Source organism: Phyllobates terribilis, unplaced genomic scaffold (genome assembly GCF_046119375.1).
Source record: "Phyllobates terribilis strain yellow unplaced genomic scaffold, ASM4611937v1 Scaffold_63__1_contigs__length_7903474, whole genome shotgun sequence".
Classification (NCBI taxonomy): domain Eukaryota; kingdom Metazoa; phylum Chordata; class Amphibia; order Anura; family Dendrobatidae; genus Phyllobates; species Phyllobates terribilis.
The window spans coordinates 2,976,925-2,997,917 of NW_027362823.1; the positions used below are offsets into that span (position 1 = coordinate 2,976,925).

Genomic DNA, 20,993 nt, shown 5'->3' on the forward strand with positions numbered 1-20,993 from the left:
CTTAACTCACTGGGATTGGGAACCCCACTTGAGTTTATGGCACATTTGCACAAGCACTTCAAATTTTCTTTCTTCGCACACACCCTTATTCCGGGCCTTCTGGCCTTAGGATGGGGAATTTTTCAATTCCCGGTCGAAGGTCCGGGCAGTATTATACTGTGAAACCTTCACTATTTATTTAATTTCTTTGTCACTGTGTGTCCACTTATTCACGTGTGTCACGTCCTACTAGGATTTTGTCGGGATGCGGTTCCCTTACGGGTTCCTCTCTTGGCAGGTCTAGGGGGGGAGTGTGTGGCCATCAGGTTCCGCTCCCCCCTGAACCCCCCTGGCTCTCCTCTTTCGGGAGGAGAGCGTTGTTGGCTCCCCTCTTCCGGGAGGGGAGCACAGTCTTTGGCTCCCAGTGCCTTGCTCGGGTGAGAACTCGGGCAGGTGCTGGGGGTAAGATTGGGTCGCCTCTGGCTTCGGCTGGAGGTGGCTTTTTGTCCCTGTTCCTCGCTGTGGCCTTTTGGCTCGGAGGGACGGGGAATGGTTTGGGGGACCCTTCTCCTTTTGGAGAGGGTTTCAAGAAGACCAGCATCCTAGTGCACTTTTTTTGTGGCACTTGTCACTTTTTTAAGCGCACTCGGGTTTTGTACACGAATTCGGGCTTTCACAAAAAAAAAAAAAAAAAAAAATCTGTTCTTATCAGTTTAATATCTGATACGTCCCCTATCTGGGGACCATATATTAAATGGATTTTTAGAACAGGGAGATGGAAAAAGAGCTTGCTCTGTCCACTCCACGCATTGACCTGGTATTGCAGTATCTCCAGGACCGGTGCACCCCTTCTTTAATGCAGTTTCTAAAATCAGAAAGAATTGAATTCAATGTTTTTTGTTCATTTTGCTTGTTTGTCGGATTTTGGGATGGACTCTTTGGCTTTGCTTTTCTTCTCCTCATTGGATTTTTCATGTTCAAAGTTGCAGAAGCCAGATTACAAGCTCATTTTGGTTCAACTTCAGCAACTGTGCATTGCATTGCCATGTAATGTGATGCAATGCTATCTTTCTAGCTCTCCCTTTTTACTTCCTTTTGGATAAACAGACATATTAGGCAAGCATTTTGGAGCTTTCACCTAAATAACTACAGGTGGTGAGATAAGCTGCACAATATAATTGACCTTTCAGTATATTGTTGCACACACACCATCTATTTAGCAAATGCCCTTGTTATCAACAGCAGCCTTTTAAACTCACCTGAGCTAACAGGTATGTGCGCTGGTTACTCTGCTGCGCTTAAAATTTCTTTTTTGGTTTGCTACAATGCCTTTTCTGAAACGTTGTCTCCTTCTGCTGGAACACTGACTTCTTTCATTTAATGCCTGCAGACTATAAAAGAGAACCCAACCCAAAAAGTTTGGTTGATTAGTCTGTGGCATTCTGTTAAACTGTTGCTTATGGCGGTCTCTGTGAGCTTCTCAGCGACATTCAGCCAGCCAGGTATCCTGCCTGCAGTAGATGGAATGTGGCAATGGAACGCTGGCTGCGTGTGTCATAATAGGCTCTGAGCCTTTATATACCTGTGCACAGCAGCAGCCACCTTCAGTCTGCTGCTGGACAGCCAGCAGCAGCAGCAGCAGGAGAGGTATGTAATCAGGAGCCCTCCTGCTAAGGGTAGACAGCTGCTCGTTCCACCCCACCCCCCGCCTTAATTGGTTCTCCTCCCTTCCAACGGTGTTGAGGCGGGTGGGAACAGCAGGGGGTGAAGGTGCTGTGTTTAAAGAGGTGGAGTTATGCAGATCTAAAACGCGTGGATTGCAGCAGCAGCAAGCCGAAAAGTGCAGGCATGTAAGGGATCTAGAGGTTGACAACATGTCTTCTTAACGGGAGTCCAGGAGCTCATCTCCACAAATGGACTTTTCAGGATCCTTGGGTGGCTCCGTAGTTTGAAACCAATTCTGGTTATCGCTTCTCGGCCTTTTGGCTAAGATCAAGTGTAGTATCTGTTCTTTTAAGAACACAAGAGCTACGATCTACACTTGACGAGAGCGATCGAACTCGGAAGGAGAAGAGCTTCGGATCCCAGCTGACATCGGAGAACGAAGGCGGATATCGGTGGGAGGAAGAAGCTCTAAAGAATCCAGAAGAAGACGAAGACTCGGAGAAGAATCGGGCTGTCCTGTGGAATCTTCGAGGAAGAAAATCATCGAGACAAAGACCTTTCGGGGAATTTGTCCAGAACACGACGGGAGAAGAATCTGCATAGCTCCACCCATTCCGGGAAGAGTTCCAGATCCAGCTCCAAGAAGTAACTGCAGGAGGAAAGCCATGGCAAGCGCTGCGAGGAAGGCCGAAAAGAAGAGCCTGGAGCTGGGGACAGCCAGGAGGGCCCAGCCAGGAGCCGATTCTGACCCCAAGGACTCTGCCTCCACGACTGGCCAGCAGAAGGGACCCCAGAAGCCCCGCCACGAAGCTCCAGCCCTGGAGCCATGGATGCGGCAGACGGTGGCCCTGAAGCTGAAGGAAGTGGATGGGAGGGTGCCGGACATGTCCTCGGACGTGTTCTGCCAGAAGATGCTGCTGGATCGAGGCTTCTCCAGGTCGGACACCCTCAGCATCCAGACCTTCTTGACGGGGATCTTCTTCGTCACCTTCGCCACTGTGAACACCTGCAGGAGGTTCTGGGAAATGGTAAGCGCAAAAGGACCGGATAATTCTTTCTCTGCCTTTACAGGTAGCTGCCCTATCCAGAGGGATGAAAGGAGGATCACGGTCTCCATGCGCAACCCGCACACCCCAGGCCAAGACATCTGTACCTTCCTGAGACGCTTCTGTTTGGTTGTGAAGGAACCCTCTCACATCCTGAATGGACTCGGCTTCTGGACAGGTAAGTGGTCGGTGACCGTTAGACTTCACAGGGACCTGGCGTACTCAGACGGACTTCGGCACCTGCCCCCGACATTCTCCCTGGGCAACTCCTACGGCCTCATCTATTACCCGGACATGCCGCGGAACTGCAGGAGATGCGGCAAGAACGGCCACGAGATGAAGGACTGCAAGGAGGATGCCTGCAGGATTTGTCGAGTGACGGGACACAGCTCGAAGGACTGCCCGAAGAAGACGTCCTGCAACCTGTGTGGGCTGGCGGCTCATCTGTACAAGGATTGCCCCAGGCGTGAGAGATCCTGGGCATCGGTGGTTGCGACGACCCCAGCTACGGAGGACAAGGCCCCGACGACCAGGCCTGTGAAGGTCAAGGACGCGACGACCAAGGCCCCAGCGGCCAAGGCCGAGACGACCAAGGCCAAAGCGGTCAAGGAGTCGGTGGCCAAAGCCCCAGCGACGGTCCCAGCAGCTCCGAAGCAGAAGAAAAAGTCAAAGGAGGGTAAGAGTTCTGTCACCCCTCTCTCGATCCCTCCCCCTGCCACCCCCGTCCAATCCCCCCCCACCCCGGCCACCCCTGCTGAGGATTCCACTTCCTCTTCCTCCTTCCCCTACTCCTCAGCAGGTGTCCTTTCCCCTGCCCCGGCAGCCACTCTCCCTCCCCAGACCATGGTAGCGGTGGAATTAACCTTTCCTCCACCCGCCGCTATCTATTCCGAGGAGGATTTTCCCCTTCTTGTCTCCCCAGTTCCAACCCGGGGAAAGAGGAAGGTGGAGGACAGCCCTGCTACTGAATCCTCCAAAAAGAAGATTCTGGATTTCGTAGGCGAAAAGGAGGATACCCTCCCTGAGCCAGAAGAGATGGAGCACATGGTTGAGACCCTGGTGGCCGAGCCAGAAGAGGAGGAACTGGTGGTCGCCGAGATCGAGGCCGCGCTGCTTGACCAGATGGAGGAAGAGGGCCTGCTGGTGATCCCGTCACCAGCAGTCAACACCGACGAGGGACCACCCGACCGGAGTGGTAACTAAGGTGTATTGCCTGCGCTAACTTTTTCTTTTTTCCCTACATGATGGCTAATATTAACTTATTTTCCATTAATGTCAGGAGCATCAAGGACAAGTTCAGACGTCAGACTATTTATGCCTTCCTTACTTCCCAGTTGTGTGATGTTTATATGTTGCAGGAATGTTCCCTTCCCTCCTCTAGGTCCTTCAAACATCTGGCCAGGGAGTGGTCCCACGGTCCATCCTACTGGTCCGGTGGGGGTGACTGCAAGTCTGCGGGGGTCGCAATTCTGATCAGGGGGGACGCATTCACGCTTGAGTCCGTCCAGGAGCTCATCTGCGGCAGGGCTCTTGTTGTAGATGGCAACTGGGCGGGAGAACCTGTCAGGTTCATCAACGTGTATGCGTCCCCACTGAAGAATGAGCGTTTGGAGCTTTTCCAGACCCTGCGGCTTCAGCTTGCCACCACCAGGACCTTAGTGATGGCCGGGGATTTCAACTGCCCCATCGAGGAGGACGGTCGTAGTTCTGGCACATCTGCCAAGTTGGACATCACGTCCAAGCTGCTCATCGAGATGGTAACCGAGGCCTCTCTTCAGGACGTGGTGGGCTCCATGGGGAGAGGCTCCACGAACTATTCGTGGAGCCGACCCGATGGCTCACTCCGCTCCAGGATTGACTTTGTGTTCACCTCTCGGGCAGTCAGGCAGAGTAGGCACTCGATGGTCTCCTGCTTCTTCTCCGACCACAGAGCCATTCACTTACAAGGTGTCCTCGGCGACGGTTTTCCGTCCGGCCCCGGCTCCTGGAAGCTGAATTGTGCTCTGCTGGCTCAGGATGAAGTCGTGGAGGAGCTGAGAGCAGCCTACGCAATGTGGCAGTCCTACAAGGGTAGCTTCCAAACAGTCTCTGATTGGTGGGAATATGTTAAACTTGAGTTTCGCTGTTTCTTTCAGGCCAAGGGTCGACAACAGGCGTGTGAGAAGAGGAGGGACTTCAGAGGGCTGCAGCGCGAGCTGCGGTCGCTGCAGGACCTTCTTCACTGCGGCTGGGACGTGAGGGAGGAGCTGGAGGAGACCAAGAAGAGCCTGAAAAGGCACTTTGAGGAGGAGTCCAAGCGAATCATCTTCCGTTCCAAAGTGGAGAATCTGGAGAAGGGTGAGAAATGTAACTCATTCTTTTTCAGGAAACTTCATGCCGGTCACACGCCCCTGAACGAGCTGCGAGACGAGAGCGGAAACATGCGACGTGGGAAGGAGGACGTGATGAGGGTCGTCAGCGACTTCTACAGCGAACTCTACTCCCACAAGACTACCGACCCCGACGCTGCTGATAAGTTCCTGTCAGGTATCACTAACCATCTTGATCCTGCAGGCACGGCAGCCTTGGACAAACCTCTGATGGTGGGCGAATTGCTCTCTGCCGCTAAATCCTTTAGGACCGGCAGGACCCCGGGCAGTGATGGTCTTCCAGCGGAGCTCTATGTAGCGCTGGGAGACCTCATCTGTCCGGACCTGTTGGACCTGTACGAGGAGATGGTGGTGGAGGGTAGAATGCCTCCATCTTTGAGGGAAGGAATGGTCACGATCCTGTACAAGCGGAAGGGAGAGAGGTGCGACCTGAGGAATTGGCGTCCCATCACTCTGCTCAACGTGGACTACAAGATCCTGGCCAAGACGATGGCGACACGACTTAAGACGGTCATCGGACGGATCATCCACCCGGACCAGACCTGCGGCATCCCTGGACGTCGCATCGCAGACAGCCTCGCTCTCGTGCGGGACACGGTCGAGTACATCAAGGTCCGCCGCGCACACGCGGCCCTGGTCTCCTTGGATCAGGAGAAGGCCTTCGACCGGGTTTCCCACGAGTTCATGGGCCGAGCTCTGCACCGGTTAGGTTTGGGTAACATGTTTTGTTCGTATGTCCGTCTGATGTATTTTGATATCCACAGCTCGGTGTTGGTGAACGGCTGGAAGACTGACCCCTTCCCTGTCCTCTCTGGGGTCAGACAAGGCTGCCCTCTATCACCTCTTCTTTTTGTTTGTGTTATAGAACTCTTCGCAGAGGCTATCCGGCAGAATGGAGAGATCAGAGGGATCACCGCACCGGGTCCGGGACGACACGAGGTCAAGTGCTCGCTCTACATGGACGACGTCACCGTCTTCTGCGCTGATCGTGGTTCAGTCGACGCCCTCGTCCAGACGTGTGAGAGGTTCGGCCGGGCTTCAGGGGCCAAAGTCAACTGCAGGAAGTCGGAAGCCATGCTCTTCGGGGATTGGCAGCCGGCCTCCTCCGCCCCCTTCCCCTTCAACATTCAACCAGATTTCCTCAAGGTGCTGGGAGTCTGGTTCGGGAAGGAAGGAGCGGCCCTCAAGTCCTGGCAAGAACGCTTGGCCAAGGTGAAGCAACGGATCGGACTCTGGAGCCTCAGACACCTCACTTGTGAGGGTAAGGCACTCATCCTGCGTAATGAGGTCCTGCCCGTCTTGCAGTACACGGCGCAGGCCTGGCCCCCACACGTCACTGTGTGCAGGGCCATTACCAGGACAGTGTTTCACTTTGTCTGGGGATCCAAGATGGACAGAGTCAGGCGGGCCGTCATGTACAAGGAGCCTCGCAAGGGTGGGAAGGGCGTTCCAGATATCCCCACCCTCCTGCGATCCTCTTTTGTGTGTGATTGTGTCCGCCGGACTTTGCAAGTCAAGAATGGCTCCGCGGGCAGGTCCATGTCTCGCTTCTTCCTGCTTCCTCTTTGGAGGCGACTCGGCTGGGACAAGTGGGACAGCTCCTTCCCCTACAACTGGACGACGCCATGGTTCTACGGAGACGTCGTTCGATTTGTGGGGGAGCATCAACTGGAGGGACTCAAGCCCGACTTGTGGAAGCCCAAAACTATCCACAAGCTAATCAGAGCCAAGGATGACGTGGAGAACATCACAGGACTTCACCAGGACACGCTGGAGACTGTGTGGACAAATGTGTCGTCTGACAGGCTGACCAACGGGCACAAGGACTTGTCGTGGATGGCGATTCAGGGCGGACTGCCCGTCCGGTCATTCATGCATGCCCGGAACCTGTGCAAGACCCGGTACTGCCCAAGGTGCCCCTTCGTGGAGGAAACATCTTTGCACACTTTTTGGGACTGCGGATTTGCACAGCGCCTATTGACTGCACTTGAGGACGACCTGAGGAACTCTGTCCCCAGGGCGAGCCTATCGCACCATTCTGTGCTTTACGGACTCTTCCCTGGGGTTCATACCGTCGGAGCCATCCAGGAGGCTTGGCGCCTTATGAACTGCTTCAAGGATGCCGTTTGGGTCGCCAGGAACCGGCTCATCTTGAGGAGGGAGAGGATGTCCATCCAGGACTGCCGCAGGCTGATCCACAGCCTGCTCAGAGACTATTCCATCATGGACGGTCCGGAGGACGAGGACGAGGACTAAACCCCTCCTCCCCCTCTCCCCTTATGTGTCTTGTCTTTCAATAAAGCTTCGGGCCTGTGATTTTCCCCTCCCCATCCCCTTTTTCCCAATCCCCATCCCTTATCACGGTTCGTCGTACTGTATTGATTGACATGCTTTTCTTTCAGATTGAGTGTTTTGTGTAGCATAGGGGTGTGATGTGTCTAGTTAGTGCGTCGTATCCTCATGCTATGTAAATATGATGTAGAATTCTGTGTGTACTGGGCTGCGGCACTGTACACTGTCTGTTAACTTATTTTTTGTGCTAATAAAAGATATATTCAATCAAAAAAAAAAAAATCTGTTCTTATCAGTTTAATATCTGATACGTCCCCTATCTGGGGACCATATATTAAATGGATTTTTAGAACAGGGAGATGGAAAAAGAGCTTGCTCTGTCCACTCCACGCATTGACCTGGTATTGCAGTATCTCCAGGACCGGTGCACCCCTTCTTTAATGCAGTTTCTAAAATCAGAAAGAATTGAATTCAATGTTTTTTGTTCATTTTGCTTGTTTGTCGGATTTTGGGATGGACTCTTTGGCTTTGCTTTTCTTCTCCTCATTGGATTTTTCATGTTCAAAGTTGCAGAAGCCAGATTACAAGCTCATTTTGGTTCAACTTCAGCAACTGTGCATTGCATTGCCATGTAATGTGATGCAATGCTATCTTTCTAGCTCTCCCTTTTTACTTCCTTTTGGATAAACAGACATATTAGGCAAGCATTTTGGAGCTTTCACCTAAATAACTACAGGTGGTGAGATAAGCTGCACAATATAATTGACCTTTCAGTATATTGTTGCACACACACCATCTATTTAGCAAATGCCCTTGTTATCAACAGCAGCCTTTTAAACTCACCTGAGCTAACAGGTATGTGCGCTGGTTACTCTGCTGCGCTTAAAATTTCTTTTTTGGTTTGCTACAATGCCTTTTCTGAAACGTTGTCTCCTTCTGCTGGAACACTGACTTCTTTCATTTAATGCCTGCAGACTATAAAAGAGAACCCAACCCAAAAAGTTTGGTTGATTAGTCTGTGGCATTCTGTTAAACTGTTGCTTATGGCGGTCTCTGTGAGCTTCTCAGCGACATTCAGCCAGCCAGGTATCCTGCCTGCAGTAGATGGAATGTGGCAATGGAACGCTGGCTGCGCGTGTCATAATAGGCTCTGAGCCTTTATATACCTGTGCACAGCAGCAGCCACCTTCAGTCTGCTGCTGGACAGCCAGCAGCAGCAGCAGCAGCAGGAGAGGTATGTAATCAGGAGCCCTCCTGCTAAGGGTAGACAGCTGCTCGTTCCACCCCACCCCCCGCCTTAATTGGTTCTCCTCCCTTCCAACGGTGTTGAGGCGGGTGGGAACAGCAGGGGGTGAAGGTGCTGTGTTTAAAGAGGTGGAGTTATGCAGATCTAAAACGCGTGGATTGCAGCAGCAGCAAGCCGAAAAGTGCAGGCATGTAAGGGATCTAGAGGTTGACAACATGTCTTCTTAACGGGAGTCCAGGAGCTCATCTCCACAAATGGACTTTTCAGGATCCTTGGGTGGCTCCGTAGTTTGAAACCAATTCTGGTTATCGCTTCTCGGCCTTTTGGCTAAGATCAAGTGTAGTATCTGTTCTTATCAGTTTAATATCTGATACGTCCCCTATCTGGGGACCATATATTAAATGGATTTTTAGAACAGGGAGATGGAAAAAGAGCTTGCTCTGTCCACTCCACGCATTGACCTGGTATTGCAGTATCTCCAGGACCGGTGCACCCCTTCTTTAATGCAGTTTCTAAAATCAGAAAGAATTGAATTCAATGTTTTTTGTTCATTTTGCTTGTTTGTCGGATTTTGGGATGGACTCTTTGGCTTTGCTTTTCTTCTCCTCATTGGATTTTTCATGTTCAAAGTTGCAGAAGCCAGATTACAAGCTCATTTTGGTTCAACTTCAGCAACTGTGCATTGCATTGCCATGTAATGTGATGCAATGCTATCTTTCTAGCTCTCCCTTTTTACTTCCTTTTGGATAAACAGACATATTAGGCAAGCATTTTGGAGCTTTCACCTAAATAACTACAGGTGGTGAGATAAGCTGCACAATATAATTGACCTTTCAGTATATTGTTGCACACACACCATCTATTTAGCAAATGCCCTTGTTATCAACAGCAGCCTTTTAAACTCACCTGAGCTAACAGGTATGTGCGCTGGTTACTCTGCTGCGCTTAAAATTTCTTTTTTGGTTTGCTACAATGCCTTTTCTGAAACGTTGTCTCCTTCTGCTGGAACACTGACTTCTTTCATTTAATGCCTGCAGACTATAAAAGAGAACCCAACCCAAAAAGTTTGGTTGATTAGTCTGTGGCATTCTGTTAAACTGTTGCTTATGGCGGTCTCTGTGAGCTTCTCAGCGACATTCAGCCAGCCAGGTATCCTGCCTGCAGTAGATGGAATGTGGCAATGGAACGCTGGCTGCGCGTGTCATAATAGGCTCTGAGCCTTTATATACCTGTGCACAGCAGCAGCCACCTTCAGTCTGCTGCTGGACAGCCAGCAGCAGCAGCAGCAGCAGGAGAGGTATGTAATCAGGAGCCCTCCTGCTAAGGGTAGACAGCTGCTCGTTCCACCCCACCCCCCGCCTTAATTGGTTCTCCTCCCTTCCAACGGTGTTGAGGCGGGTGGGAACAGCAGGGGGTGAAGGTGCTGTGTTTAAAGAGGTGGAGTTATGCAGATCTAAAACGCGTGGATTGCAGCAGCAGCAAGCCGAAAAGTGCAGGCATGTAAGGGATCTAGAGGTTGACAACATGTCTTCTTAACGGGAGTCCAGGAGCTCATCTCCACAAATGGACTTTTCAGGATCCTTGGGTGGCTCCGTAGTTTGAAACCAATTCTGGTTATCGCTTCTCGGCCTTTTGGCTAAGATCAAGTGTAGTATCTGTTCTTATCAGTTTAATATCTGATACGTCCCCTATCTGGGGACCATATATTAAATGGATTTTTAGAACAGGGAGATGGAAAAAGAGCTTGCTCTGTCCACTCCACGCATTGACCTGGTATTGCAGTATCTCCAGGACCGGTGCACCCCTTCTTTAATGCAGTTTCTAAAATCAGAAAGAATTGAATTCAATGTTTTTTGTTCATTTTGCTTGTTTGTCGGATTTTGGGATGGACTCTTTGGCTTTGCTTTTCTTCTCCTCATTGGATTTTTCATGTTCAAAGTTGCAGAAGCCAGATTACAAGCTCATTTTGGTTCAACTTCAGCAACTGTGCATTGCATTGCCATGTAATGTGATGCAATGCTATCTTTCTAGCTCTCCCTTTTTACTTCCTTTTGGATAAACAGACATATTAGGCAAGCATTTTGGAGCTTTCACCTAAATAACTACAGGTGGTGAGATAAGCTGCACAATATAATTGACCTTTCAGTATATTGTTGCACACACACCATCTATTTAGCAAATGCCCTTGTTATCAACAGCAGCCTTTTAAACTCACCTGAGCTAACAGGTATGTGCGCTGGTTACTCTGCTGCGCTTAAAATTTCTTTTTTGGTTTGCTACAATGCCTTTTCTGAAACGTTGTCTCCTTCTGCTGGAACACTGACTTCTTTCATTTAATGCCTGCAGACTATAAAAGAGAACCCAACCCAAAAAGTTTGGTTGATTAGTCTGTGGCATTCTGTTAAACTGTTGCTTATGGCGGTCTCTGTGAGCTTCTCAGCGACATTCAGCCAGCCAGGTATCCTGCCTGCAGTAGATGGAATGTGGCAATGGAACGCTGGCTGCGCGTGTCATAATAGGCTCTGAGCCTTTATATACCTGTGCACAGCAGCAGCCACCTTCAGTCTGCTGCTGGACAGCCAGCAGCAGCAGCAGCAGGAGAGGTATGTAATCAGGAGCCCTCCTGCTAAGGGTAGACAGCTGCTCGTTCCACCCCACCCCCCGCCTTAATTGGTTCTCCTCCCTTCCAACGGTGTTGAGGCGGGTGGGAACAGCAGGGGGTGAAGGTGCTGTGTTTAAGAGGTGGAGTTATGCAGATCTAAAACGCGTGGATTGCAGCAGCAGCAAGCCGAAAAGTGCAGGCATGTAAGGGATCTAGAGGTTGACAACATGTCTTCTTAACGGGAGTCCAGGAGCTCATCTCCACAAATGGACTTTTCAGGATCCTTGGGTGGCTCCGTAGTTTGAAACCAATTCTGGTTATCGCTTCTCGGCCTTTTGGCTAAGATCAAGTGTAGTATCTGTTCTTATCAGTTTAATATCTGATAAGTCCCCTATCTGGGGACCATATATTAAATGGATTTTTAGAACAGGGAGATGGAAAAAGAGCTTGCTCTGTCCACTCCACGCATTGACCTGGTATTGCAGTATCTCCAGGACCGGTGCACCCCTTCTTTAATGCAGTTTCTAAAATCAGAAAGAATTGAATTCAATGTTTTTTGTTCATTTTGCTTGTTTGTCGGATTTTGGGATGGACTCTTTGGCTTTGCTTTTCTTCTCCTCATTGGATTTTTCATGTTCAAAGTTGCAGAAGCCAGATTACAAGCTCATTTTGGTTCAACTTCAGCAACTGTGCATTGCATTGCCATGTAATGTGATGCAATGCTATCTTTCTAGCTCTCCCTTTTTACTTCCTTTTGGATAAACAGACATATTAGGCAAGCATTTTGGAGCTTTCACCTAAATAACTACAGGTGGTGAGATAAGCTGCACAATATAATTGACCTTTCAGTATATTGTTGCACACACACCATCTATTTAGCAAATGCCCTTGTTATCAACAGCAGCCTTTTAAACTCACCTGAGCTAACAGGTATGTGCGCTGGTTACTCTGCTGCGCTTAAAATTTCTTTTTTGGTTTGCTACAATGCCTTTTCTGAAACGTTGTCTCCTTCTGCTGGAACACTGACTTCTTTCATTTAATGCCTGCAGACTATAAAAGAGAACCCAACTCAAAAAGTTTGGTTGATTAGTCTGTGGCATTCTGTTAAACTGTTGCTTATGGCGGTCTCTGTGAGCTTCTCAGCGACATTCAGCCAGCCAGGTATCCTGCCTGCAGTAGATGGAATGTGGCAATGGAACGCTGGCTGCGCGTGTCATAATAGGCTCTGAGCCTTTATATACCTGTGCACAGCAGCAGCCACCTTCAGTCTGCTGCTGGACAGCCAGCAGCAGCAGCAGCAGGAGAGGTATGTAATCAGGAGCCCTCCTGCTAAGGGTAGACAGCTGCTCGTTCCACCCCACCCCCCGCCTTAATTGGTTCTCCTCCTTTCCAACGGTGTTGAGGCGGGTGGGAACAGCAGGGGGTGAAGGTGCTGTGTTTAAAGAGGTGGAGTTATGCAGATCTAAAACGCGTGGATTGCAGCAGCAGCAAGCCGAAAAGTGCAGGCATGTAAGGGATCTAGAGGTTGACAACATGTCTTCTTAACGGGAGTCCAGGAGCTCATCTCCACAAATGGACTTTTCAGGATCCTTGGGTGGCTCCGTAGTTTGAAACCAATTCTGGTTATCGCTTCTCGGCCTTTTGGCTAAGATCAAGTGTAGTATCTGTTCTTATCAGTTTAATATCTGATACGTCCCCTATCTGGGGACCATATATTAAATGGATTTTTAGAACAGGGAGATGGAAAAAGAGCTTGCTCTGTCCACTCCACGCATTGACCTGGTATTGCAGTATCTCCAGGACCGGTGCACCCCTTCTTTAATGCAGTTTCTAAAATCAGAAAGAATTGAATTCAATGTTTTTTGTTCATTTTGCTTGTTTGTCGGATTTTGGGATGGACTCTTTGGCTTTGCTTTTCTTCTCCTCATTGGATTTTTCATGTTCAAAGTTGCAGAAGCCAGATTACAAGCTCATTTTGGTTCAACTTCAGCAACTGTGCATTGCATTGCCATGTAATGTGATGCAATGCTATCTTTCTAGCTCTCCCTTTTTACTTCCTTTTGGATAAACAGACATATTAGGCAAGCATTTTGGAGCTTTCACCTAAATAACTACAGGTGGTGAGATAAGCTGCACAATATAATTGACCTTTCAGTATATTGTTGCACACACACCATCTATTTAGCAAATGCCCTTGTTATCAACAGCAGCCTTTTAAACTCACCTGAGCTAACAGGTATGTGCGCTGGTTACTCTGCTGCGCTTAAAATTTCTTTTTTGGTTTGCTACAATGCCTTTTCTGAAACGTTGTCTCCTTCTGCTGGAACACTGACTTCTTTCATTTAATGCCTGCAGACTATAAAAGAGAACCCAACCCAAAAAGTTTGGTTGATTAGTCTGTGGCATTCTGTTAAACTGTTGCTTATGGCGGTCTCTGTGAGCTTCTCAGCGACATTCAGCCAGCCAGGTATCCTGCCTGCAGTAGATGGAATGTGGCAATGGAACGCTGGCTGCGTGTGTCATAATAGGCTCTGAGCCTTTATATACCTGTGCACAGCAGCAGCCACCTTCAGTCTGCTGCTGGACAGCCAGCAGCAGCAGCAGCAGGAGAGGTATGTAATCAGGAGCCCTCCTGCTAAGGGTAGACAGCTGCTCGTTCCACCCCACCCCCCGCCTTAATTGGTTCTCCTCCCTTCCAACGGTGTTGAGGCGGGTGGGAACAGCAGGGGGTGAAGGTGCTGTGTTTAAAGAGGTGGAGTTATGCAGATCTAAAACGCGTGGATTGCAGCAGCAGCAAGCCGAAAAGTGCAGGCATGTAAGGGATCTAGAGGTTGACAACATGTCTTCTTAACGGGAGTCCAGGAGCTCATCTCCACAAATGGACTTTTCAGGATCCTTGGGTGGCTCCGTAGTTTGAAACCAATTCTGGTTATCGCTTCTCGGCCTTTTGGCTAAGATCAAGTGTAGTATCTGTTCTTATCAGTTTAATATCTGATACGTCCCCTATCTGGGGACCATATATTAAATGGATTTTTAGAACAGGGAGATGGAAAAAGAGCTTGCTCTGTCCACTCCACGCATTGACCTGGTATTGCAGTATCTCCAGGACCGGTGCACCCCTTCTTTAATGCAGTTTCTAAAATCAGAAAGAATTGAATTCAATGTTTTTTGTTCATTTTGCTTGTTTGTCGGATTTTGGGATGGACTCTTTGGCTTTGCTTTTCTTCTCCTCATTGGATTTTTCATGTTCAAAGTTGCAGAAGCCAGATTACAAGCTCATTTTGGTTCAACTTCAGCAACTGTGCATTGCATTGCCATGTAATGTGATGCAATGCTATCTTTCTAGCTCTCCCTTTTTACTTCCTTTTGGATAAACAGACATATTAGGCAAGCATTTTGGAGCTTTCACCTAAATAACTACAGGTGGTGAGATAAGCTGCACAATATAATTGACCTTTCAGTATATTGTTGCACACACACCATCTATTTAGCAAATGCCCTTGTTATCAACAGCAGCCTTTTAAACTCACCTGAGCTAACAGGTATGTGCACTGGTTACTCTGCTGCGCTTAAAATTTCTTTTTTGGTTTGCTACAATGCCTTTTCTGAAACGTTGTCTCCTTCTGCTGGAACACTGACTTCTTTCATTTAATGCCTGCAGACTATAAAAGAGAACCCAACCCAAAAAGTTTGGTTGATTAGTCTGTGGCATTCTGTTAAACTGTTGCTTATGGCGGTCTCTGTGAGCTTCTCAGCGACATTCAGCCAGCCAGGTATCCTGCCTGCAGTAGATGGAATGTGGCAATGGAACGCTGGCTGCGCGTGTCATAATAGGCTCTGAGCCTTTATATACCTGTGCACAGCAGCAGCCACCTTCAGTCTGCTGCTGGACAGCCAGCAGCAGCAGCAGCAGGAGAGGTATGTAATCAGGAGCCCTCCTGCTAAGGGTAGACAGCTGCTCGTTCCACCCCACCCCCCGCCTTAATTGGTTCTCCTCCCTTCCAACGGTGTTGAGGTGGGTGGGAACAGCAGGGGGTGAAGGTGCTGTGTTTAAAGAGGTGGAGTTATGCAGATCTAAAACGCGTGGATTGCAGCAGCAGCAAGCCGAAAAGTGCAGGCATGTAAGGGATCTAGAGGTTGACAACATGTCTTCTTAACGGGAGTCCAGGAGCTCATCTCCACAAATGGACTTTTCAGGATCCTTGGGTGGCTCCGTAGTTTGAAACCAATTCTGGTTATCGCTTCTCGGCCTTTTGGCTAAGATCAAGTGTAGTATCTGTTCTTATCAGTTTAATATCTGATACGTCCCCTATCTGGGGACCATATATTAAATGGATTTTTAGAACAGGGAGATGGAAAAAGAGCTTGCTCTGTCCACTCCACGCATTGACCTGGTATTGCAGTATCTCCAGGACCGGTGCACCCCTTCTTTAATGCAGTTTCTAAAATCAGAAAGAATTGAATTCAATGTTTTTTGTTCATTTTGCTTGTTTGTCGGATTTTGGGATGGACTCTTTGGCTTTGCTTTTCTTCTCCTCATTGGATTTTTCATGTTCAAAGTTGCAGAAGCCAGATTACAAGCTCATTTTGGTTCAACTTCAGCAACTGTGCATTGCATTGCCATGTAATGTGATGCAATGCTATCTTTCTAGCTCTCCCTTTTTACTTCCTTTTGGATAAACAGACATATTAGGCAAGCATTTTGGAGCTTTCACCTAAATAACTACAGGTGGTGAGATAAGCTGCACAATATAATTGACCTTTCAGTATATTGTTGCACACACACCATCTATTTAGCAAATGCCCTTGTTATCAACAGCAGCCTTTTAAACTCACCTGAGCTAACAGGTATGTGCGCTGGTTACTCTGCTGCGCTTAAAATTTCTTTTTTGGTTTGCTACAATGCCTTTTCTGAAACGTTGTCTCCTTCTGCTGGAACACTGACTTCTTTCATTTAATGCCTGCAGACTATAAAAGAGAACCCAACCCAAAAAGTTTGGTTGATTAGTCTGTGGCATTCTGTTAAACTGTTGCTTATGGCGGTCTCTGTGAGCTTCTCAGCGACATTCAGCCAGCCAGGTATCCTGCCTGCAGTAGATGGAATGTGGCAATGGAACGCTGGCTGCGCGTGTCATAATAGGCTCTGAGCCTTTATATACCTGTGCACAGCAGCAGCCACCTTCAGTCTGCTGCTGGACAGCCAGCAGCAGCAGCAGCAGGAGAGGTATGTAATCAGGAGCCCTCCTGCTAAGGGTAGACAGCTGCTCGTTCCACCCCACCCCCCGCCTTAATTGGTTCTCCTCCCTTCCAACGGTGTTGAGGCGGGTGGGAACAGCAGGGGGTGAAGGTGCTGTGTTTAAAGAGGTGGAGTTATGCAGATCTAAAACGCGTGGATTGCAGCAGCAGCAAGCCGAAAAGTGCAGGCATGTAAGGGATCTAGAGGTTGACAACATGTCTTCTTAACGGGAGTCCAGGAGCTCATCTCCACAAATGGACTTTTCAGGATCCTTGGGTGGCTCCGTAGTTTGAAACCAATTCTGGTTATCGCTTCTCGGCCTTTTGGCTAAGATCAAGTGTAGTATCTGTTCTTATCAGTTTAATATCTGATACGTCCCCTATCTGGGGACCATATATTAAATGGATTTTTAGAACAGGGAGATGGAAAAAGAGCTTGCTCTGTCCACTCCACGCATTGACCTGGTATTGCAGTATCTCCAGGACCGGTGCACCCCTTCTTTAATGCAGTTTCTAAAATCAGAAAGAATTGAATTCAATGTTTTTTGTTCATTTTGCTTGTTTGTCGGATTTTGGGATGGACTCTTTGGCTTTGCTTTTCTTCTCCTCATTGGATTTTTCATGTTCAAAGTTGCAGAAGCCAGATTACAAGCTCATTTTGGTTCAACTTCAGCAACTGTGCATTGCATTGCCATGTAATGTGATGCAATGCTATCTTTCTAGCTCTCCCTTTTTACTTCCTTTTGGATAAACAGACATATTAGGCAAGCATTTTGGAGCTTTCACCTAAATAACTACAGGTGGTGAGATAAGCTGCACAATATAATTGACCTTTCAGTATATTGTTGCACACACACCATCTATTTAGCAAATGCCCTTGTTATCAACAGCAGCCTTTTAAACTCACCTGAGCTAACAGGTATGTGCGCTGGTTACTCTGCTGCGCTTAAAATTTCTTTTTTGGTTTGCTACAATGCCTTTTCTGAAACGTTGTCTCCTTCTGCTGGAACACTGACTTCTTTCATTTAATGCCTGCAGACTATAAAAGAGAACCCAACCCAAAAAGTTTGGTTGATTAGTCTGTGGCATTCTGTTAAACTGTTGCTTATGGCGGTCTCTGTGAGCTTCTCAGCGACATTCAGCCAGCCAGGTATCCTGCCTGCAGTAGATGGAATGTGGCAATGGAACGCTGGCTGCGCGTGTCATAATAGGCTCTGAGCCTTTATATACCTGTGCACAGCAGCAGCCACCTTCAGTCTGCTGCTGGACAGCCAGCAGCAGCAGCAGCAGGAGAGGTATGTAATCAGGAGCCCTCCTGCTAAGGGTAGACAGCTGCTCGTTCCACCCCACCCCCCGCCTTAATTGGTTCTCCTCCCTTCCAACGGTGTTGAGGCGGGTGGGAACAGCAGGGGGTGAAGGTGCTGTGTTTAAAGAGGTGGAGTTATGCAGATCTAAAACGCGTGGATTGCAGCAGCAGCAAGCCGAAAAGTGCAGGCATGTAAGGGATCTAGAGGTTGACAACATGTCTTCTTAACGGGAGTCCAGGAGCTCATCTCCACAAATGGACTTTTCAGGATCCTTGGGTGGCTCCGTAGTTTGAAACCAATTCTGGTTATCGCTTCTCGGCCTTTTGGCTAAGATCAAGTGTAGTATCTGTTCTTATCAGTTTAATATCTGATACGTCCCCTATCTGGGGACCATATATTAAATGGATTTTTAGAACAGGGAGATGGAAAAAGAGCTTGCTCTGTCCACTCCACGCATTGACCTGGTATTGCAGTATCTCCAGGACCGGTGCACCCCTTCTTTAATGCAGTTTCTAAAATCAGAAAGAATTGAATTCAATGTTTTTTGTTCATTTTGCTTGTTTGTCGGATTTTGGGATGGACTCTTTGGCTTTGCTTTTCTTCTCCTCATTGGATTTTTCATGTTCAAAGTTGCAGAAGCCAGATTACAAGCTCATTTTGGTTCAACTTCAGCAACTGTGCATTGCATTGCCATGTAATGTGATGCAATGCTATCTTTCTAGCTCTCCCTTTTTACTTCCTTTTGGATAAACAGACATATTAGGCAAGCATTTTGGAGCTTTCACCTAAATAACTACAGGTGGTGAGATAAGCTGCACAATATAATTGACCTTTCAGTATATTGTTGCACACACACCATCTATTTAGCAAATGCCCTTGTTATCAACAGCAGCCTTTTAAACTCACCTGAGCTAACAGGTATGTGCGCTGGTTACTCTGCTGCGCTTAAAATTTCTTTTTTGGTTTGCTACAATGCCTTTTCTGAAACGTTGTCTCCTTCTGCTGGAACACTGACTTCTTTCATTTAATGCCTGCAGACTATAAAAGAGAACCCAACCCAAAAAGTTTGGTTGATTAGTCTGTGGCATTCTGTTAAACTGTTGCTTATGGCGGTCTCTGTGAGCTTCTCAGCGACATTCAGCCAGCCAGGTATCCTGCCTGCAGTAGATGGAATGTGGCAATGGAACGCTGGCTGCGCGTGTCATAATAGGCTCTGAGCCTTTATATACCTGTGCACAGCAGCAGCCACCTTCAGTCTGCTGCTGGACAGCCAGCAGCCGCAGCAGCAGGAGAGGTATGTAATCAGGAGCCCTCCTGCTAAGGGTAGACAGCTGCTCGTTCCACCCCACCCCCCGCCTTAATTGGTTCTCCTCCCTTCCAACGGTGTTGAGGCGGGTGGGAACAGCAGGGGGTGAAGGTGCTGTGTTTAAAGAGGTGGAGTTATGCAGATCTAAAACGCGTGGATTGCAGCAGCAGCAAGCCGAAAAGTGCAGGCATGTAAGGGATGTAGAGGTTGACAACATGTCTTCTTAACGGGAGTCCAGGAGCTCATCTCCACAAATGGACTTTTCAGGATCCTTGGGTGGCTCCGTAGTTTGAAACCAATTCTGGTTATCGCTTCTCGGCCTTTTGGCTAAGATCAAGTGTAGTATCTGTTCTTATCAGTTTAATATCTGATACATCCCCTATCTGGGGACCATATATTAAATGGATTTTTAGAACAGGGAGATGGAAAAAGAGCTTGCTCTGTCCACTCCACGCATTGACCTGGTATTGCAGTATCTCCAGGACCGGTGCACCCCTTCTTTAATGCAGTTTCTAAAATCAGAAAGAATTGAATTCAATGTTTTTTGTTCATTTTGCTTGTTTGTCGGATTTTGGGATGGACTCTTTGGCTTTGCTTTTCTTCTCCTCATTGGATTTTTCATGTTCAAAGTTGCAGAAGCCAGATTACAAGCTCATTTTGGTTCAACTTCAGCAACTGTGCATTGCATTGCCATGTAATGTGATGCAATGCTATCTTTCTAGCTCTCCCTTTTTACTTCCTTTTGGATAAACAGACATATTAGGCAAGCATTTTGGAGCTTTCACCTAAATAACTACAGGTGGTGAGATAAGCTGCACAATATAATTGACCTTTCAGTATATTGTTGCACACACACCATCTATTTAACAAATGCCCTTGTTATCAACAGCAGCCTTTTAAACTCACCTGAGCTAACAGGTATGTGCGCTGGTTACTCTGCTGCGCTTAAAATTTCTTTTTTGGTTTGCTACAATGCCTTTTCTGAAACGTTGTCTCCTTCTGCTGGAACACTGACTTCTTTCATTTAATGCCTGCAGACTATAAAAGAGAACCCAACCCAAAAAGTTTGGTTGATTAGTCTGTGGCATTCTGCTAAACTGTTGCTTATGGCGGTCTCTGTGAGCTTCTCAGCGACATTCAGCCAGCCAGGTATCCTGCCTGCAGTAGATGGAATGTGGCAATGGAACGCTGGCTGCGCGTGTCATAATAGGCTCTGAGCCTTTATATACCTGTGCACAGCAGCAGCCACCTTCAGTCTGCTGCTGGACAGCCAGCAGCAGCAGCAGCAGGAGAGGTATGTAATCAGGAGCCCTCCTGCTAAGGGTAGACAGCTGCTCGTTCCACTCCACCCCCCGCCTTAATTGGTTCTCCTCCCTTCCAACGGTGTTGAGGCGGGTGGGAACAGCAGGGGGTGAAGGTGCTGTGTTTAAAGAGGTGGAGTTATGCAGATCTAAAACGCGTGGATTGCAGCAGCAGCAAGCCGAAAAGTGCAGGCATGTAAGGGATCTAGAGGTTGACAACATGTCTTCTTAACGGGAGTCCAGGAGCTCATCTCCACAAATGGACTTTTCAGGATCCTTGGGTGGCTCCGTAGTTTGAAACCAATTCTGGTTATCGCTTCTCGGCCTTTTGGCTAAGATCAAGTGTAGTATCTGTTCTTATCAGTTTAATATCTGATACGTCCCCTATCTGGGGACCATATATTAAATGGATTTTTAGAACAGGGAGATGGAAAAAGAGCTTGCTCTGTCCACTCCACGCATTGACCTGGTATTGCAGTATCTCCAGGACCGGTGCACCCCTTCTTTAATGCAGTTTCTAAAATCAGAAAGAATTGAATTCAATGTTTTTTGTTCATTTTGCTTGTTTGTCGGATTTTGGGATGGACTCTTTGGCTTTGCTTTTCTTCTCCTCATTGGATTTTTCATGTTCAAAGTTGCAGAAGC

The 20,993-nt window shown here is 48.1% G+C and overlaps 12 non-coding genes and 1 pseudogene across 12 annotated transcripts; all 13 read left to right on the top strand.

The window, feature by feature from the left end:
* The first annotated feature begins 643 nt into the window (after window positions 1–643).
* Window positions 644–830, top strand: LOC141192581 (U2 spliceosomal RNA). The gene has a single exon (XR_012265946.1). It is a non-coding gene; the product is annotated as a U2 spliceosomal RNA (small nuclear RNA).
* A 1,115-nt stretch (window positions 831–1,945) lies between these two features.
* LOC141192613 (U2 spliceosomal RNA) lies at window positions 1,946–2,023 on the top strand (annotated as a pseudogene).
* Window positions 2,024–7,586: 5,563 nt separating this feature from the next.
* LOC141193154 (U2 spliceosomal RNA) lies at window positions 7,587–7,786 on the top strand. Its single transcript, XR_012266448.1, has one exon. It is a non-coding gene; the product is annotated as a U2 spliceosomal RNA (small nuclear RNA).
* A 1,118-nt stretch (window positions 7,787–8,904) lies between these two features.
* Window positions 8,905–9,095, top strand: LOC141192703 (U2 spliceosomal RNA). Its single transcript, XR_012266012.1, has one exon. It is a non-coding gene; the product is annotated as a U2 spliceosomal RNA (small nuclear RNA).
* Window positions 9,096–10,213: 1,118 nt separating this feature from the next.
* LOC141192704 (U2 spliceosomal RNA) lies at window positions 10,214–10,404 on the top strand. Its single transcript, XR_012266013.1, has one exon. It is a non-coding gene; the product is annotated as a U2 spliceosomal RNA (small nuclear RNA).
* A 1,114-nt stretch (window positions 10,405–11,518) lies between these two features.
* On the top strand, window positions 11,519–11,709 carry LOC141193038 (U2 spliceosomal RNA). The gene has a single exon (XR_012266337.1). It is a non-coding gene; the product is annotated as a U2 spliceosomal RNA (small nuclear RNA).
* Window positions 11,710–12,824: 1,115 nt separating this feature from the next.
* LOC141192705 (U2 spliceosomal RNA) lies at window positions 12,825–13,015 on the top strand. The gene has a single exon (XR_012266014.1). It is a non-coding gene; the product is annotated as a U2 spliceosomal RNA (small nuclear RNA).
* Window positions 13,016–14,130: 1,115 nt separating this feature from the next.
* LOC141192706 (U2 spliceosomal RNA) lies at window positions 14,131–14,321 on the top strand. Its single transcript, XR_012266015.1, has one exon. It is a non-coding gene; the product is annotated as a U2 spliceosomal RNA (small nuclear RNA).
* Window positions 14,322–15,436: 1,115 nt separating this feature from the next.
* LOC141192707 (U2 spliceosomal RNA) lies at window positions 15,437–15,627 on the top strand. The gene has a single exon (XR_012266016.1). It is a non-coding gene; the product is annotated as a U2 spliceosomal RNA (small nuclear RNA).
* A 1,115-nt stretch (window positions 15,628–16,742) lies between these two features.
* Window positions 16,743–16,933, top strand: LOC141192708 (U2 spliceosomal RNA). The gene has a single exon (XR_012266017.1). It is a non-coding gene; the product is annotated as a U2 spliceosomal RNA (small nuclear RNA).
* A 1,115-nt stretch (window positions 16,934–18,048) lies between these two features.
* LOC141192709 (U2 spliceosomal RNA) lies at window positions 18,049–18,239 on the top strand. Its single transcript, XR_012266018.1, has one exon. It is a non-coding gene; the product is annotated as a U2 spliceosomal RNA (small nuclear RNA).
* Window positions 18,240–19,354: 1,115 nt separating this feature from the next.
* On the top strand, window positions 19,355–19,545 carry LOC141193069 (U2 spliceosomal RNA). Its single transcript, XR_012266367.1, has one exon. It is a non-coding gene; the product is annotated as a U2 spliceosomal RNA (small nuclear RNA).
* A 1,115-nt stretch (window positions 19,546–20,660) lies between these two features.
* On the top strand, window positions 20,661–20,851 carry LOC141192710 (U2 spliceosomal RNA). Its single transcript, XR_012266019.1, has one exon. It is a non-coding gene; the product is annotated as a U2 spliceosomal RNA (small nuclear RNA).
* The last annotated feature ends 142 nt before the right edge of the window (window positions 20,852–20,993 follow it).